Source organism: Pongo abelii, chromosome 6 (assembly GCF_028885655.2).
Source record: "Pongo abelii isolate AG06213 chromosome 6, NHGRI_mPonAbe1-v2.0_pri, whole genome shotgun sequence".
NCBI classification, from domain to species: Eukaryota; Metazoa; Chordata; class Mammalia; order Primates; family Hominidae; genus Pongo; species Pongo abelii.
In genome coordinates this window covers 70305332-70326528 of record NC_071991.2, presented here as the reverse complement: position 1 = coordinate 70326528, position 21197 = coordinate 70305332, and the positions used below count along the sequence as shown (strand labels likewise).

Genomic DNA, 21197 nt, shown 5'->3' with positions numbered 1-21197 from the left:
ATGCATACTATAACACAAAATATGTAGATCTAGAATATATTGAATGAAATCAAATTTTCTAGCTTTTTAAAATAAATATTAAAGTGGGAGAATACACACATATATACATAGAGACAGAGATATAGAGATGATAGAGTTAGTTATATGGAGATTGAGATAGCTGCAAGCTGGAGTGTACTCTCAGAGCCATGTGGTTTTGTATTAACCACTGTGACTATTCATACTTTTGAACAAATTTGAGAGTCCCTTTTTCGGAACCTTTATGAAAAGAAGACACCTGAACCTAAAGGCTTAATTAGCATTTTGCACACATAAGTGGATTCAGGAGCCTGCAAATAATACCTAATTATGTGCCACATTTAACTAAGGTCATAACAAATGCTGTAGTGAATGAAGCACATATAAATTTTTTTCTTTTCACTTTTATCCCGTTCTAAAACCAGTGATACCCAACAAACAAGTGGATTAGTAGAATAAGACCACCAATTAATAAATAGCTGCTTCTGTCACCATTCTGTCACTTATCACAATGAGAGCTAACTTTGTATTAATGTCATTATAGAAAACAAAGTGAACCAAAAGGAATAAACATCCTTGAATCTCAAGGTGCCCTTCTAGGCCTGTGGTCAATTAACTTTTTCTTAAAGTACCAGATAGAAAATATTTTAGAGTTTGTGGGCCAATAGGTCTCTGTTGCAACTAGTGATCTCTGTTGTTGCCGTGCAAAAGCAGCCCTAAAAATATGTAAACAAAAGAATTCAGCCATGTTCCAATAAAACTTTATTTACAAATACAATCAGACCCTTGTTCTAGGCAACACTGAGATAATTTTAATATAATTATTTATTTCTCTTATACTATATCCATTATTGAAACGGAACCATTTAACTATCCATTTTCCCTCAGTATTACAGGAAAAAAAGAAGTCCATCCTTGAATGATTGTGAATTTCAGTTCATTCTTTATGTCCAGGCAGCCTTTAGTTATAAATAAAATGGATAGGAAGCCATGGCAGATTGACCTTGTCCCTTACCTTAGGTTTTCACACAGCTTTTTAAAATATCTGTACTTCTCCTGCTCTGCTTCCCAAACGTGGAGATAAATATGTTCCCTGACAGCCTGACTTTTTCTGAGGCAGCACTCAATTTATTACTCTGCTCCTTGAGCACATTTTCCAAATCCTGACAAAAACATCCCTGAAACCTTCAAAGGGGAAAAATAAACCCTCATCTCAGGCTCTGTAAATTACCACCAAGTATAGCCACGAATAAAATAAGAATCAATCCTGATTCATATTTTAGAACATCCTACAAAACGGCAACTCATGCTCCAAAGGCCATTGTCAGAATTTAGACCAGAGGAAATTAGGTAGGAAACAGAAAAGATACTAAATATTCTCTTTCATGCCACTTTTTGTTAAGAAGCCAATGATTAGATATCTCTGAGTGAAACAGTATTAACCTCATGATTTCTCCTAAGCCTGCTTTCCTTAAATTACGTAAAACTCAGAGAAAATGAAAAACAACAAAAAACTAAGGACTTAGAACACAAAAGCAGGCCCATCACTGACAGAAGGGCTTAGTTGAAATGCTCTTAGACTTCCTGGGAGCACAGAAAAATGCATTAGCCTTGATTGGTTTAGACGATTGCTGACTTGAAAGCTCCTATTTTTAAGAAACATCCGAGCGAGGTAACTTGATGTTCCTTGAATGATGAGTAGAGCCAAAATCAGTCTGTGTAGGAAGGAAAGGAGAGAATATCTACATGTAACTGAAGGGATTGCTAACACTGCAATCACTTATTCTCAAATATTGTTATAACTATGGGCACTACACAAATAAATTTCCTGCACTCAAGGACAACCATGTAGCAGAAGATCTAAGAAAGCTACAGACATACAGGAGGCAAACAAGATTAACATCAAAATACATACAAAGGTGGAATAACAGAACCTGGAGTTGAGGATGAAGAAAGGGTTGGGAGAGAAAGCAATGTTTCTTGGAGAGAGTGAGAATAGAGCTGCTCCTGGAAAGATAGAAGAAATGAGACAGGAAGAAACTGTTGTGAGGAGGGTCAACTGCTATCAGAGAAGAAGGAGAATGCAAGGAGTATAAAGTGGCACATAGAGACAAAATAAAAGGTGTGCTTCATTAAGCGATTAAATGTGCCTACATACATGGATGGGGCACAGTTAAAAATTATTCTATTATTAATAGAATAATAATAGGAGTTGCATCAATTGATGCTAATTTTGTACCATGGACTGTGCTAAGATAATTCCATGGATTTAGGCCTTAAAACAATCATTTAAATGAGTTGCTATTATTAATCCCATTTGAAAAACTGAACATTGTGATTAAATGATTTAATAAAAATCAGACAACTAGTAAGTGCTAAAGTCAGGATTTAAACCAAGTAGTTCTTAATCACTGTGCTAAACAATTGTAGCAAGCTAAATCTACAGAAATTTTTTTTTCTTTTTGCTTGAATGCCAGTCCAAGGTGAATCTATGGCTAATTTAGAAAAAATAAAGGAAGGATCTACTGAATTATTTTGAGCAAGAACATGGGAAAATCAAAACCCTATACAAGAAAATTGATAGTGAGGAGGACAGAATACAAGTATCAAGCAAGAAGGGATTAAAAATGAAAAGACCATATAGCAAGTTAAGAATACAGTCGAGTGAAATGTAAGAGTTTGTAATTGTCTAGTATGGGCAGAAATTGAAAAAAAGGGACAAATGTGAGAGGCAACAGAGACAGAAAAGATTAAAAGATAGAATTTCAATTAGCCAATATGGAAGCTGGGAGGTTACTAGAAAGAGGGACCATTTCAAGCTGACGGAAATCTGAACATGGGAAGAAGTGTTTGGAAGGATGCAGATAAACTCTGTTTTGATACTATTTTTGAGGTGACAGCAAGATATATACACAGAAAAATCTAGTAGGCAGATGAGGACGGCTCAAAAGTCCTTCATATTCAACACGTTTAAATTGAATTCATGAGACACAAAAATAACAGTAAACCAAAGACTCCTGCTCGAACTCTCTCTCTCAAATGGTACAAGGCACTGGCTCCCCTGTTGCAAATACCAGAAGGCTAAAGGTCATTCTTGACTTTTCTACATCATTTCCTCATATACTAATTTCAGACTATCACAAGCCCTGTCAATTTCACTTCATAAATATCACTACAATTTCTCTTTCTCACCGTTGACACCATTACTGCAGTAATCTGGGCTAAAATAATCACTCACCTTTATTACTACAATAGCTGGATGGCTACCACCTTCCATCTGGCCCACCTGCAGTTCATCCAGCACATTGCAGCTAGAGTGATCCCATCGAAACATAAATTATGCTGTCCACATATCCTCACCTCCCTTAAATCCTCAATTATTTCCAATGCTCTAAGGTTAAAGATAAAACAGCCTTGCGCCATCTGACTCCTGCTTAATCTCCTATCATACCCACTCCAGCCAAAATGGACTTCTAGCCCTTAAGTCAGCCTTGCAATAAAGTCTTTTTACATGCTTTTCTGCATTCTCTTTATTATCTAGTTAATACTGACTCATCCTTCAAATCGCAATTTATAATTATTTCTTCAAAAAGCCTTTCAAATTCTCTTGACTAGGTCAGATAATACTGTCATATTTAGAACACTTCTGATGTGATTTCCTGTTTATTTGTGTGGTTATTATATATGTTTTCTCTCCACTTTAACACCAACAATTCACACTTTACCTGCCTCAATCAGGCTTTTGCTCTACCACACCACTGAAATTCCCCTTTAAAAGGCCAGCAAAGATCCATCTTTCCCAATCCTGTAGTTGATCCGCAATCTTGCTGATCTTCTCAGCAACAATTGACACAGCTCTTTCTTCTTGAAACGTTTCCTTTCTTGGCACCAGGGGCAGTGCGTTCTCTTGGCTTTCTCTTCCTGTTCCTTCTTAATTACTCTGCAGATTTTGCTAACTCTTCTCTATTGCAAAAAATTGGTTTACTCCAAGGCTTAGCATTGGACCTTCTTCTCTATGTACACTCAGTCCCTAAGGGGTCTCTTCTGGTTACAGGTCTACAAACAACTCCCAGATTTTTGTCTCCAACAACTCCCCTTAATTTCAGCCTCATATATCCACTGTCTACTTAACATCATCACTTGGAGATCTTAGAGATATTTCAAATATATTATGTCAATAGAAGAATGGAACACATTTTAAAAATAAATCTAAAATAGCACGTTATTTAAAATAGCACCCACTCTCCATCACTGTTGTTCCTCTTGCCCTGACTTATTTTCTTCATGACATATATATATATATATAATTATATCATATATTTAATTTTTACTCTCTATCTTCTCCAAGAAAATGCAAATTTTAAAATATGCTACTTTAAAACTGCATTTCCAATGTCTAGAACAGCACCTGGCATCAAGTAGCTGCTCAAAATATATTTGTGAAATTACATCACAGATAATATCAATCACTGTCACTACACTGAGAACTCAATGGAGACAGAAACTTCTTAAGTGTTTAATCACCATTGTTTTCCCAATACCTGTTGAATGGGAGTTATTAAATGCTTTTTGGCTGCTTGAATAAGTAGAAATAATATCAGAGTAGTGCAATCTTACCAATGACAAAGGAGGACAGAGTTGCAACAAGGTGTAAATCTAGTAAAAACAGGAAATGCAAGAACGACAAGAACTGGCAAAAGGAAAATGTATTTAATAATTAGGAAGTTATCAAATCATTTTAAGGCCAATTTAAATATGATGCATACCGATAGCAGATGGTAATGGCTAAGGAAGTAGTGGGAGGCACAGAGACAGAGGCTCCAAAGGTAGGCATGATACAGTAGATACTATTCTAAACACACGGGTTCTTTTCATTCCATACACCAGTGTCGAAATTTCCTGCACAAACATAGCCATACCCCTCTCATCCATACTTAAAAAGTCCTCTTCCTTACTGTGCATCTTAAATCCTAAAGGATTGTCCCTCTTCATTTTCCTCTTTGTGTGAATAAGGAGCCGTACATCTGAAAGTTGTGAGGATTGATCATTGCTTAGAATACATTACATTTCATTTTGCATTTCAGACTCTACAGCGAAAATATAAATGATATCCCCCTTACTTATTTGTTAGTGTAAGGAAAATAAAATGTCACTGGTAGATTTAAAAGCAAAGTGAAACTGGAATACCAATAAAAGACTGCGCAATCTAAAAGAGAATATTTGTTAATTCTTCAAAATTTCCCTTGGTTCTATTCCTTCACTTTCATCTTTGTGTAAAGAAGGTTTTATATATCTGAAAATTGTCAGGGTAGAACATTGTTGTGAAATTAAGTTTCAAAGTTGGCTACATTTAGGTAGTGTTTGAAGCTTCTTATTTAAATATTGAAATTGGGAAGCATAAGTACATAAGGATTTGGTAAGTGTAATATTTCTTGGCCTGTCATAATTTTCTAAGTTTAATGATTTTGAAAACTCTTAGCTGGACTATGTAGCTTGCATCTGGGTGTTTGACTCTGGGTAAAAGAGTAACACCATAGATTGCAGCAGCCAGGAAATGTTAATTACTTTATTTAAAAAAGCAGCTAGAAGTGCAGGAGCCAGTCCACAAAAGACTCTAACCTGGTCAGAATAAAAAGGCTGTTCAGGTTCTAGCATTGGCAAGAATGAGGACAATGACTCAGCTATGTTTAGCATTCACTTTGATTTACTATTATACCAGCAAATTATCCTTGTGAAGAATAAACACAAGATTAAGAATGCAAGTGAATAGATGCTCCCTGAGGCTTTATTTTATTCCACACAAGGGCATATCCAAAGTTCAGCTCTACCAGCATTCCATGTAGAGGGAGCAATCCTCTCAGTCAGCAAAGTGCAGAATATGGGAATTTGATCTCTTATAACCATCTGAATGCGAGGTTGTGTCAGGACTAAAGGGCTAGCCCCTTTAGGGGAGCTTCTTGTCACATTTCAGATAAACACCTCTGCATTTTATTTCTTAGTGCTTTCTTAGACCATCTAAACCTCCAGTGTAGTAGGCCTGGTTATGGCCCACCGAAAAACCCACTTGAAAAGGAGATGGGAGATGGGAGAGGAAGTTCATCTCACAAATCAGTGCTTGGTTTGGGAAACTGAAGTTGTGTATCCAGCTAGCAAAGAATAAATAATCCTTGAGTAGTAACAGACCACCAAAGTTTTTCTCATTGTAAAAGAAAAAGCATGATTCATAGGGATCAATTAATAGTTTATACTCAAGCTCTAAGCAATCTAAAGTAGAAATGGAAAGGAAAAGAGTCCTAAAATAAAGACATAACGAAAAGTATGGAATTAGAATCTGAACAGCATAAGATAGGGACAACTTTGACTTGATAGAAGTAGACATAATTTTTAACCCAGACCTGTCAAGGAAGTATTTCTGCAAAGTCAAAATAAGTTTTTCAATTATTTTTCTGATTGGCCTGGGATAAATATAATACAGAAATATATTAACCCCTTTGGGTGATGTCTAAAAACAATGAAAAAGAGGAAAAGTAAAACTTGTACGCATTAAAAAATGCATCAATTTGTCAGAATTTACCTAATCATAAAATCTAATGATATTCCTCAGTCTGAGAGTCTTTTCATTCCATACAGTTTTCATTATCTTGCGAAGTTATACCATTAAAAATCCCACAGATAAAATTAATGAGGGCACATGCTATATTGTGTTCCAGACAAAATGACTGAGTATACTTTTTTTAGGTCACAGCTAACCCTATTTATATAGCTTACGTAAAATTACATAGGAAAGAAATGCCAGATATTTAAAAGTTATTCCAGGGACAATCTCATTTTATGATTTCTGAAGCTAAATAACATGATTTTTGATAGATGAGAAATATACACTTGCAAAATAGACTAGTATACTGCTATGGATAAATCCATTTGAAGCTACAGTTTGCTATAAATCACGCTTTTCCTCTAAGATGCCTTCACTTACCTCATTAGATAATATTTACTTCCATGGAAAGAATGATGTGGGGTTAGGGCTGTAAGAAACGAAGTCCTAGCACAAGTGACCACCCACTCCTGAACTGAACCTGGAAATCATGACAAAAATCTTTAATAAGCATTTCTCCACACTTCATATAGTAAATATGGGATGTGTCTGAGAAAAATATTTTCTTTCTGTTACTGTGGGCATATTATCATTTAAATAAGACTCCGAGAAAGTGACATAGCACTGAGGAAAATACACCGGCTAATCATCTATTCTCCTCACGTGTGTGACCTCTTAGCCTTCTGTTTACTTCCCATAAGATCTCAAAGACTCCATGCTTGTTCTTGTCAGACGCTGAAAATAACGTTCACCCCTCCTCTTTATATCCAGGTTCACAATCTGAATACCCATGACCAATTCACAGAATGCCACAAATGAAAAAAAAAAATCCCTAAATCTAACTTATGCTTCTGAAATTGATTAAAGAAAGCTCCAATGGCTACACTTAGTTGAATTAAAAATAATTTCATTCTCTCAAAATAGAATAACATTATTGTTATCTCCAGAACAAGAAAATATAAGTATTACTGTTAAATATAAAAGAGGAGAAAACATGGTAATGTACAGGTACTTGTTCAGCATCAGTACAAACCATACTGATAAATGGACCAAGAGGAGGTACCAGTACTCCCACCTTATCCACAGGGAATATGTTCCAAAGCACCAAGTAGATGCCCAAAACCGCTAATAGTACCAAACTCTATATATACTACAATATAGTGCATTTCAGAGAATGAAGAAGATAGTCACTTACCTCTTTAATAAAGCAGACAAAATGATAAAAACACTGTTGACCCAGAGAGATGCTTTATGAGATAACTCATCATCCCTAATCAAGAAAGGGGCATTATCAGAGTTCACCTACTTATTCAGTGCTTTTTAGGTACCTGTTTTATGCCAGGCAATGTTCAAACCACTGGAAAAAAACAAAGAACCAGAGACACAATAGGAGTGCAAGTAAAGTGGAAAAGCAGCATTGAAAGAATGAATACTTTAAGCAGCTTAATGTCAAAGGAACATTAGATTGGAAGAGAACAAAGTGACAACAGGTATTGTTAAAGAGATAAAGAGGGACCATGTTATGAAGCTTTGCCTAAAAGCAAGGGATACAGAGAAGGTGGTGAGTAGAGACAAGTAGGGTTAAAGTCATTGTGGATATTAATGATTTTTAAATTAAAATCCAAATTTAATTCAAATGTCTAAATGCTAGTACCCAAAATAAAAATAAATGACACAAAGAAGAAGTCAAAATACTTATCTCTCTTTTCATAAGAAAATATGAAGTAACTGGGTGGCAGGGCTCTGTAAGAAAACTGCTGTGGACAGTGAAAAGAAAAATAAAACATGGACATTTAGAAGAATTACCAGGGTCAGACTGAGATGAGACATCATAGACTTATTATGATACCAGTTTTCATAGTTTTGTGATTTTCAATAGCATTCAATACCCCAACTGAAAATGCAAAGCCAGATTACTCAATTGAGAAAGGGTAAGGATTTTGCCAGACAGAAAAAGGAAGGAAAAGAGTAATACAGGGAAATAAAGATTTGTGCGATAGAGCTATTTATATTGTATACTAGGTCTTGTTTGGACAGTAAGGGGAGGGAGAATGAGAAAAAAGTCATGGAAGAAAATGAGGTGGGTCAAGCTACTGGATATTGGTGGGAGGAAAAGAGAGCCATATTATCATTTAGTGTATCTCATGATTTCAAAGTGGAGAAGTTCCAGGTAATACCAAGATCCAGAATGGAGGCAATGCCCAGTGGATAACATGGAAAGAAGTAGAATGTCAATGAAGGTAAGGCGATTAAGGGAATTCTGCCAAGGATAATTGACTTGCCTTACCTATGTACTTTAACCAATCCTAATGATGACAAGAGATATAAATAAAGGAAAATTGCCATACAGACCTCTAAACCAGAAAGAGTAATAAGGAAGACAATAGATGACACTGAGGGGTAGATGGTGGTAATGTAAATCAAGGCAAAATGAAAAACATATACATATATATTTACATATAAATAAATATTTATATATAAATACATATGAATAAAGTTACACATTGAGGTAAATTTTTATCATTATAAATTCATGATCATCTTGTCAAATATCCACCCCCACCTGCCCCCACAATACAACCTAGATCATAGTACATGACTCTGATCCAAAACCTGTCTAATTTTACCCATAAACTTCAACTTTTCTCCACCTTGTTCAAACTCTACAGAGAAAATTTAAAATCCAGAAATATCCCTAACTTATGACTATAAAACCTGAATACCTGTTCAAATTGTTATATTCTTTCTTTTCTCTGCTTTTTCTTTATAGGCAGTGTACCTTCTGGTTAAAGTCAACTAATACCCTATATATATGTGTGTGTATATATACATATACATATATATGTGTGTGTATGTATACATATACATATATGTGTGTGTATGTATACATATACATATGTGTGTATGTATGCATATACATATGTGTGTATGTATGCATATACATATATATGTGTGTGTATGCATATACATATATGTGTGTGTATGTATGCATATACATATATGTGTGTATGTATGCATATACATATATGTGTGTATGTATGCATATACATATATGTGTGTATGTATGCATATACATGTGTGTATGTATGCATATACATATGTGTATGTATGTGTGCATATACATATATGTGTATATGTGTGTGCATATACATATATGTGTATATATGTGTGCATATGCATGTGTGTATATATGTGTGTATATACATATGTGTGTATATATATATTTGTGCATGTATATATACATACATATATAGATGTATGTATGTATGTATGTATATATGTGTATGTACACTTTTCATAGATATTTAAACATAATCAAAAATTCCCAATTCAGAAACATAAAAGCTGTTTCAAACTTCTATTATTCTCCAGAAACAGCTCTACCTTTCTTTAAACCTTCATAGATTAACTCTTTGAATGAGTCACTCTGTCTCCATTTCCTGAACGCCTACTCACTCAACAAGTTTTTGTCTGGGTTTCACCCCTCATCACTCCAGCAATACATGTTTAGCTATAATCACCAGTGATCTTCCAGTGTTCAAATCCAATGGGTATGTTTTAGTTCTCATCTCAATTAACCTCTCAGCAACATCCAACAGTGATGATTACTTTGTCATTCTTAAAAGACGTTTTTTCCTGTTCTTTAGAATGTGCCAGGTTTCTGTTGTTGTTTTCTTCCTCTATGACAACTGGTTTTCATCTTTGCAAACTCATCTATTCCAATGCACTTTAAAAGTATTAGGATATGTCAAGATTTGTTCCTAAAATTACCTCCTTTTTCACTCTACGTTCTCTTCCCAGGGATTTGTAGCGATGCCAAGACTTCATTCCCCATCTATGCCACCAAATTTTTTATCCCTTTCCTAGTTCGTTGCCGTTATCTCTTTAATCATATAGCCAACTGTTCACTCTAGAATTATGCTTGAATAAATGAAAGAAATACTCGTTTTTACAGGAGGATAAAAGAATAATGATTTCTAGATATATCTTGAGAATTGCTTTTATTTTCCACTCTTGAGTAAATTTCTATTCTTCCCTCAAGATCTAACTCAAATTCTAAATTATCTGTGATTAATTCCTGAGTCTCTTGTTCTCCCCATCTCCTATAGCAACATGCGCCTACTTCTACAACTGCACATAGCCCATGGTATTATAATTTATACATGTGTCTTCCTCCAAATCCCAGTATAGGATCTCCATAATGTCAAAATCAGGTTCTGTTCATAGATTTTTTATCCAGAACCTACTACTCTGATGTATGGTAGGTGCTCAAAAATTTTAAGTGAACATTTAAATGCCAATAGACCAGTACTTCCTAAAATGTGCTCCAGGGTTTTCAAATATATATTAATAGATGCTCCCAGAAGGAGGGATTCTGTGGTTAAATAAGGCCAGGGAAGTTTATACTAAATACTGTTTTAGAGATGCCAATACTCATGTGAAGGACTATAAGAAGTTCCTAAAATAAAAAACTGTTCAACTTTATTTAATATTTAAATAAGGAAAATGTCTCTTTTCCTCTTCTAACATATGTATTAGCATTCCTCAAACAGTCTTTCTTTATCTCTTAACGTAGTTTGAATTTTAACTCATGAGGATCAGCAAAACACATATTAGAGAACAAGAGAGGATGGCACCTTCTCTTTGATCAAGATGCTCCATGATGATAAGACACAGGTGCTAATTTCTTTAATGTTGCTTTGAAACTTCTTAGTGGAGAAAAATTTTTTATCAATATGGCATTGCTATATATTGACAAATACATCAAATCTAACATATTCTTCTTGTGTTTTGTTTTCTACAAAGTCACTAATTCAGGACATTGCCTAGCCATAAAGAATAGCAATATAATTACAGCCACATTCAAGCCATTGTTTTGTTTTTTTTACTGAAAGTGCTCTTTCACTTTTGATATTATCTTTTTGATAATATAGTTGCCTAAGCACCAAATGTACCACCATGCAGTTATGCAGGTAGCTTGGACAAAAAAAGCATTAATAGCTCTAAAACAAAATTTCCACTTGAAGCTCAAAAGCCTTATCACTTCACTTTCAGAATATGTGGTCTAGTAGTTTGGATAGAGTACATTCAAAACCAGACACCCAAAACAACAGTCCTCCCATAAATGGCTTTTATGCTATGTTATCTTTAATGTGTAACAAAGAAGAAATCTCTATTTGCCAAATAGAAACTTCTAATATATATCATGACAAACAACATTATATAACAATAGAGCACCCCTCCTAGTAATCAGAATTCTCATTAAGAACAACATGATAGCAAAATGACTCATCAGCTTTTTGTGCTGTTTTTCTATTTGGGACAAGTGTGAGGAAGTTACAGGTTGTTTATGTGCAGCCCAAAATGACAGGCAAGAGAAGTTACTAAGCAACATTAAGTACTTGCATTTTTCTAATCTTTAAAAGCTGTCCAAAGCAGAATAATCCTATAATATACAGGTAACAGGAAAAGCAATGTGGGAGTTATGTTTTTGACTGAATGAAAATGTTTTGTTTAATAATTCTAAAATTCTGATTCACCATGAGCTCATCTGTTTTAGTCTTAAAAATTACTTCAGGTGTATAAGCCTCTTCTACTCACTGTCACCTCTTCTACTCACTGTCAACAAGACAGACCAGGTCTACAATGAAAAAAAGCATAATGGAGGTTTGCAGGTGGGGCAGGAGTGGTCCTTAAGCCTCCTGAAACCAGCTTGTTCTCCTATTAATTATATTATTCCTATTATGCAAATAGGATCTTCTGCTCATCTCAACATCAGCTCTTTGTTCGTTTCACAGCACTATTACAACAACAAATCATGCACTTGTTTCCTTGTTTAGGTCTGTTCACATCTGTCCTTCCCCAAAGTGCAACCTGTAGTACTGTAGGAACTTTTCCATCCATTCCTCTTCTTTCACCGATCCTGGCAGAATGCTTGACACAGAGTAGCCCGTCAATGACTAAAGGATGACTAGGATACAGGACTGTGGTATAAGTAAGTACTTCTGTCTCCTAAGGGATAGTTTTCATATCTCTATATGAATCTTAGACTTCCCAGAACTAGCTAAGTGTGACTGACAATCTCCATCATACACACTAGGGAAGGCAAGACAAGTGAGAATTCCCCAGCCCTTATTTCTTTTCATTAAGGAACCAACAAACAGATTCCTTGGTCAAGAGCCAAACAAGAAACACTTCCTTATATTTTCTGTCTCAGCAAAACAAGTTACTGAATAAACTACAAACTCATCTTTTCTGCATGAAGTTTTGTTTTCAGGTCAAGGATCTTGTCATGCTTTTCTATAGCACCTCTGTTTCTTCTTCTTTGCCAGTTCATATAATCCAAAGGGAGTTTGATCTAGAAACTAATAGGTTTCCTCACATCAGAGATCATATTTCCCCAACATGCTTAGGTACAAATAGCAGAGTAGCCAATATAAAGCAAAACAGAATATCCTTTTGTATATTAAAGGATGATAGCTATGACTATGTTTTAAGAAGATCAGAGGAGAAAGAATGAAAGACCTTTCCTCATCATTTTAGGTAAGGGAAAGGGAGTTAAAATTTCTGAGGATTAATTGCATGCCAGACTTTCTTCTGGGTAGTTTATGTGTGTTAACTTATCTATGTTAATAGTTACCTTTTTTTATATTTTAATAAGAATATTTGGGGCACAACGGTAAGTAATGAAATCTTACAAAGTGTTTATAATATTTAATAAATTTTGTAGCCTCAATAAATATTTTATTAATATAAAACTAAGAAATATTTTTAGATTTAGATTTCATTTAGAACATTTTCTTTACTACTGATACTTTTTCTCTGAGACAATATTCCAAGTAAGTTGGAAATAATAGCTAATATTTTTTAATGTTTATTATGCGTATTCTGTTTAAGCCCCTTACATCCATGATTACATCATTTAATTCTATGAAATGCATTGTATTTTCATTATTCCTGTTTTACAAGGAGAAGTCTAAAGCATAGAATTTAAGTTACTTGCTTAAATTCATCCAAATAGTAAGGATTTTACATCCAGACAGTTTGAACGCAGAAACTAAGAAGTTTCAAGTCCTATATCATCAAATCTAAGAAAATGATGAAACTCAATAAAGCTTCTTTTCATATTGAGAAATTATATATAGAGTTGACTTCTCCATACCCTTATTCACAATTCCATCTCATTATGAACAATCAAAACAAAATACACAACTTGGGATTCTAAAAGAAAGTGTATTATAAAGCGTGGCCCAGCTGCCTCACTGGGGGAAACTCATTCCGAGATTACTCTATTGATGGAACTCTAAAGACATTTTAAATAGCTACGCATTTCTCATCCCATCTGTCCTTCCCCTGATTATTTGATAACTGATTCATGTGGATTAGAAAGAAGACTAAAATAGAATAGTTTGACCTAAGATGGTACTTTAAAAAAAAATGTATTTGGAAAGCCCTATGTGTTATACAGTTCACATAGATACAATATTTGAATACTAAATGAAATAAATGTATAAAAATAGAATTTGAAATTACAATTTAAAATTAGGATTTGAATTATCACATAACCTGATAATTTGTAGGACAGGGTTTCTGGATTGAATTTCCCACCATCAACCATCACTTTACTCTTCTCTAGTGGTAGTGAAGTCTTGAATGTCTGCTTGCAGATATGATTCACTACTTATGAGCTATGATTGAATTAAAATCAGAGTGTTTTTTCTCAAGGGAAATAAGAGTTTAAGAAACAATTAAAAATTGCCTTTTCACAACTTCACACTATTGTCCCACAAGAGCAAAACATCTTTGATGGACCACTTATTCTACTATTTGGGTTTTTTTCCCCCTCTAAAGCTATGTTAATAACCTGAAACCAGAAAATAGGTATCAGTAAAAATTTTAATTTTGTGATATGGAAATAAATATTTTATCTCTCATATTCCAAAATATTGCCCCATGTATTTTAAATATGTAACACCATAGAAGGTAATAAATTTGTTCTGAGTAATTTTATACTAATCATGACTTCTACTTATTAAAATACACACTTTCTCTCAGACATCATAGTTTTTATTTGAAAGCCAGTTCTCTAGTCTTTGGTGGGCAGGGGGCAAAGGCTAAATATTGTGGAAGTGGGACTACCTATTCCTTCAGCAGATAGAATTAGAGCCTGTAATACAGTTTATTAAAAGAAGTGTTTCTTAAGCTCCAATATTATAGTAGACACTGTGTTAAGCACTAAACTTCCAAAGATAAATAAGGTTGAACCCCTTCCTCAATGTAGAAAACAGATTATTTCAATTCTCTGTGGCATATTCAATAATAAAGGCAAGCACAAGTTTCAGTGGAAACATATAGAAAGACTGTTGGGCCCATGGTAGAATCCAACTAGATACCTCAAAGTGTCATGATACTAGAGTAGGAGAGTAAAGGACAAAGACACATTATCAAATGAAACACATTAGCGTGGAGAGAGGGCAGAGGAGTTTGGGTGTTCAAAAGTAAATTACAGTGAGGCAAATGTAAGCAGAGACAAAGAAGGTGCAACATTGTGTGAACTGTGGAGGGTTATAATAAGCCAGTGGTGGTTAATAGTGGATTTAGATCCTTTTGGTTAGAAGAGTGGTCTCCAGAGCTAGACTTCCTAGGTTCAAACCCCAGCTCTATTCCTACCAGTTTGTAACTGTGACAAGTCACTTAACCCTGTTGTCCTTCAGTTTGCTCTTTTATAAAATGGGAATGAGGATAATAATAAAATTATCCCATAAGGGTGTGATCAAGATTAAATATGCAAGATATTTATAAAGGCAAATGCCATGTGGTAAGCACTCAATGGAAGTTACTATCATTATTTTTAAACTAGAAGAGGAAGGGAGCCAATGGGCAAGAGAGCTGATTTTAGCACCACATTCAAAAATCAATCCTGAAAACTAACTCTATTCCCAACCCTAACCTGAAGTGTCACAAATGACAAGAGAATGAATCAGGGCCAACAATGTGAATGTATTTGCAAAGCTCTGTCACCACATACACATCTGACAATAACTCTGGAGCATCAAGTTCGCTTATGGAGTGTGTCCATTTATTCTCTGATTTTGAAGGTAACAGCTTTTGTGCTCCTTGCATCTATAGTGATCGGCATCTTGCCAATCAAAAATAACTGAGTTGAGGACATTGTGTTTCAAGTTTACAATGCAATACAAATTCCCTGTTAAAAGGCAAATCCTTCATTTCAAATTGTTGACTCAGAAAATACTTAAAAAAGAATTTCGGCTGTTTAAATTTAGCATGCTGAGAAAGACCAATCTTAAAATATTGTTTGGCTCTACGCCCATAACATTTTCACTTTATTCTTTGTTAGTGTTTGTCTTCTGTGATAAGAAGACAAGTGACAGTAATCATGTTAGTCTCTGTAACACTTCACATTTTACCTAAATGAACCATTTTGTTTTTATCCTCACCAGTTAAAGATGGCCTTTTGCTTCCTGGCAAATTTTCAGAAAGTGATTGTGCAAGAACCAGTGATATTTCCAATTACTCTTTTACCTCTTCAGTCAGCATCTGGCCTTTCTCCCCCACTTTTCCTTGAATCATTGTTTTTCCACTTTTACAAAGAGTATGTAAAGGAGATTATCTGATGACAAGAATAATCTAATTTTTATAATAAGACCTTACAGCTATTTAAAGAGATGTTTTGAGTCTGCACTTTATCTGTGACTAAAGATCTCTACCCCACACACACCCCCCAAAGAGTTTGTTATTTAGTGTCCCTCAGGACAAAGAATGTGGACATATTTTTGGACCAGCCTTCCACTATATGATTCCCTTATTTTCTTTTTATACCTCTCTGTGTTTAGATCTTCCAACTTTTCTCCTCTCGTATTAACTGCATTATCTTCCTTCCCGGCAATGTTCCCATGTTCATTTTCAGAGTTTGTGTAGCCAAAGCAAAGCCTGAAATTGGAATGGTGAGTGTGCCAACTTTGGATCTGGGGTCAATGCAGGTGGATTCCAGTTTAGGTGGATCCAATCTTGGGTATCATCAGAGAAGGAAGATCTCTCAAGCACTATCCACCCAAAGCATCCACAAAATAATATGCTCAACCCCACCCTGATCCATAGTAGAGTACCATTTTATTTTTTTTTAAGTAGCAAAGCAGTTAAGAATTAGAGTTAGTCATACTGAGTGGTAAATTCTAACCCAGCATTCACTAAATATGTTGCTTTCAGAAATTTGTTTATTCCCCCTGAGTTTGAGTTTTTTCTAAAGGGGAGAAAATGCCATCTCCCTCCTGTGAGGGGCATATGTAAATGAGGGAGCATATGTAAAGCTCTTGACCCAGTATGTGCGACTGGTGCACTTAAAATAACTGCCCACTACTCATTCATTGTGTGACGAACAAAGGACATGAAAAAATAATCCAGGGCTATCAAGTAGTTGAACCTACTTCATAGTAAATATCCAAGATATTGACTATGGTATTGGGACATAACATATGTGACTCACTTGGTCAGAATTTGCGTTGGTGTTTTACAAGAGAAAGAGAATGCTATTGCTGGAAGAGAGGCAATAGGAATAGGCTTCTTCACTATTTTTCCTGGAGTTTGCTCTGGGCAAGTGCTCCTCGGCTAGAGGTAGTACTCTTTAGAGAATACTGCAACAGTATTGTGCATATACAAATACAGCTCTGTTCCTGAAGGCAGCCAGAAGAAGCATCCAGGAGAGGATCATCTTGAAATGTCATTTCAAGCCTGTACATCACATCATAGTCGTTATCAGTAGGCAGAATTAGATTTCGCGATCAGCAGCTATCTTCATCTGGCTTGTCTGACTACAACTCTCCGTTCTTTCAATAGTGTGCAAGAAAAAGCATCAGTCATAGGATACCAGTTCAGACACTATCCCAGCTAAACTTACCAATGGTTTTAAATTGTTAAAACAATTTAAATAATTGTTTTATTACACAAATGATTTTTATAATCTTCCCAGTCATAACATGAGCTTTGCTTACCAGTAGGACAAGAAAGTATAAAGCAAAGGCATTGCCACCACTCAACTCCAACTACATAAGTTTCTATATTTAAAAACATTTTGTCAAATTTTTATCAGTGCTCTTAACCTAATTTTCTTTCTCTTTAGCTACATAAAGGTTTCAGGTAATAATAGTTGACCGTAGAGTATTAGGGAACTGCTTGCAAATTTGCTCCAACCATATTCTTCTATTCTTCATATAGACTTTTCGTTTTCTTTCTCATTGCTGTCAAAAATTTTTAATCACCCTCATGTATGCACTATTGTAGCAAATATATTCCCTGAATTATATTTTACTCAGTGATTCACAAAGTCACATGTAGACTTTATGCACAGGGATACTATGTATGTGTGTGGAATGGATCGCCTATAACAAATTGGGTGCTCCAACAATGCCAAAAAATATTAAGTAAGCCTTTATACCTGGAGATCCCCCTGATGAGTAGAAAATTAGCCAACACAATTCCAATGACATTCTTGACATGTTTTATTTTTGGTAAAAGCATGAAGATTTGGTGGATTAAAGAAAGAGTAACACCATTTAAAACTGAAATTATAGGATAAGAGTAGTCCTTGGTTACCTATTTTCTAAAGACAGAGGATTTCAGAATTACTTTGTTTTTCACAATTGTTATTTCACAAATTTTGAAGCTTCTTCTCCTATGGAATACATGCTAGCCGATGGACGTATCCAGATTAAAATCCTACATTCTCTTTTAGGTAGTTTCTGTTTTGTCAATAATTTTTCTTGGAGAAAAATGTGCTAATACAGTGTTTTCTCCAATGATCATCCAACTAAGTCTAACATTTTTGTGTAATATATCCTTTCTGCTTGAGGGATTTCCCCACCCCCCACCCCCCGCTGCCCCACCACCACTATAAAAATCTGGTCAATGCAAGAGGACCTGGTTAGGTACCCCAACATTTTTAGATTAATTATTTCTGATTCCTTTTCTAGAAAAGACCTTCAGTATTCTGCTTGCATTCATGCTTATTTGGTCATTTGCTTTACAATGGACTGGTCCTTGCTGACCTGTTTTTAAAAGAGTTGGTTATCTGCAATTTGAGCAACCAGTTGAAGTTGTTTTTTAAAAGTTTTAAGCCTTCATTTTCTGCCAGTGAACACAATGCTGCTTGGTTTCTAAGTATAGAGCCATCTATGTAAAAATCGCCACTTTAAAATCACAAGAAAAAGACTGTTCCGCAAGTGGAGATTATTGCAGCAGGAAGAAACTGAGGGAACTCTCCATGTGGCACCTACTAAAGAGTATTTGAATGTTTATCATATCATCAGTGTGGCCTAGGCTGTTGCCTAGCAGTTATCTAGAGACCTACTTCACATTTTATTTTAATTTAATAAGGTAAATCAAAGACTTTTGTTTGCTCGCTTGCTTGTTTAGTTCACAGATTAGGAATAAATCTGGACTGGAACTTATAACAATTAACTAGGGCATTTGAAAGTCTAAGCCAGCCTCTTTATGAATTACATTTTGAAAAGACAAGCTGCTATCTCATTGGTAACTTTCAGGAGACAACTCTTGGAATTAAATTTAGAAAACATTTACCAGTTGTGTTGCCTAAAATCACAATGGACAGGGCACTTTCTGCATAGCTAATACACAAGCGGCATCCGCCTGCAAATCACAGAGCACCCTACTATAGCATAACTAGGACAGGAGACAGGGAGACGAACCGATTTAACATTTCATGGAGAATTCAAAGCTATGCTTCTCTAACTTTCCTCCCCATTTCTTCTCAGCTTCCCTTCCCCCGCACCACATACCCAGAAGCGACTCAATTTGCCAACCATGTCCAGTTTAACTTACTGCAGTGTGATGCAGGCGAAAGCTGGGCGCATCTCTGAAGCGAGAGCCACTGCTTTTCCGGAGAGGAACTGGGACTAGCCAGCTCTCAGGATCTTTCCAATTCACACGCTCCCAGCACAGTAAGAAGGCTCCCACACAGCTCGGCTTCCCCAGAGGAGTGGAGCTTCAAGAACTCTGCTCACAGCATCCTCCTCCCCACTGCCACCCCCTTCCAGAACACCCGGCCCATTGGAACTAGTGTCTGAAAGATGGAAATCTACTTCCAGGCAGCAACACAGGCTGCCTGCAGTTCACCCGTCTCTGATCATTTGCAACTCAAAAACAGCGGAGGCTGAAAGACGTAGGTTTCCGGAGCCTGAAAGTCATCTTTGGCGTCCCCCTTCCCCACCTCTCACTCCTCCCACTTCATCCCCGCTCCTCTATCGCGTCCACCCCCAGTCCTCCAGTCTCCCACTCAAGCTAGCTATCACAAATGATTATTTTATCATCCAAACCAGTAAGCAGCTGAAGGAAACAATTTGTCAGAGATGAAATACCTGTTGTCCATGACTAACGCTCTTCTTTAGTCTCTCTTAGTCCTTGATTTATGTCAAGACGCGTTGATATTGGAAGTCTGTGCAGTGTGTGTGTGTGTGTGTGTGTGTGTGTGTGTTGAGGAGGAGGCGATTTGTGCGCCTGCAAGCACCAGCCCTGCCTATCTCTGGCTGCCGCTTCTCCAGCTGCTGTTGCTACTCTTGCTGATGGAGCTCAGGGGAAAATGAGACAGGGAGACAAGGCTATACAGCTGTTTAACTGCTGGTCCAGTTATAAGACAGGGGAGGAGACGGTGCAGGTGAGAGGCTGTTGAGACAGTGAGCTGGATTCACTGCAATTACTACCACTCACTATACATCTCAGGCAGGAAATATGATACCTGTCTCCCCTCTCCCTTCTACAACTGTAGTCCTTGGTGGGTCATTGTTCAGCAACCATCTGCCTAACCCACTTCTACCAATTGTAGCAGCTGCAGACGCTCTTGCTGCATTCCAGCTTGGTAACCTCGGAGCAGGTGACTGGAGGATGGATGAAGTAGAAAGGCAGTTAAATATTGAGAGAAACTCTATGTATGTGTAACCAATCAGGGCACAGATAAAAATAACAATTTTGAGGCATGTGTGTAAAATAGTGTATTAGGGTAAGAAAAATGTAAGTAAGTCAATAATCAAGATTTTTGTGGACTGTGTACAAAACCAGACAGTTATTAAGCAGTGTGCTTACCAGCTTATACATGGGGTATCTTGACATAGAAGTCCCGTGGTTGCTCTTAACTTATCTATATAATATTCTCAATGATTTCAATGCATTAACATCTCTCCGTCAGCTACAGACTCTGGTAAAACCAGCTTGATTCTGTCTTCTGTTAACTTTCATTTGCTCTCCTTATTGGTTGCTCTCATTAGTCTCCAACATATTCTCATAAAAAATATGACATTCGGCAGAACTTAGAAATGGAAGACGTTCTCAAATCCCCCAAAGAATAGAATACTTCTTTTCTAGAATACTTCTATACTAGTAGAATACTACTAGTAACATTTGCTCTAGTAATAGTCTGTCTTCACTTTCTTGTTCTGTAGATTGAGTAATCATGAACCACCCCTCCTAAATACATACACACACACACACACACACACACACACACACACACCACTTAATTGAATAGTACTTTTAATCCACTTTCAGCCTCCAGTTG

At 36.0% G+C, this 21197-nt stretch overlaps 1 protein-coding gene across 8 annotated transcripts in view; it reads right to left on the bottom strand.

Annotated features, from left to right (window-relative positions):
• The window catches only part of DGKB (diacylglycerol kinase beta), a 743750-nt gene extending 723228 nt beyond the window's left edge, over nt 1–20522 (bottom strand). For 3 of the 8 annotated variants that reach the window (XM_024249734.3, XM_024249737.3, XM_024249742.3), the window contains exon 1: nt 20005–20522. The gene's annotated coding sequence lies outside the window, so the exon portion shown is untranslated. Of the gene's footprint in view, nt 1–6994; nt 7457–19468; nt 19838–20004 lie in introns of those variants that run through there. The other 5 variants (XM_024249733.3, XM_024249735.3, XM_063726066.1 and 2 more) reach the window with 3 other exon arrangements.
• Between the last annotated feature and the right edge of the window lie 675 nt (nt 20523–21197).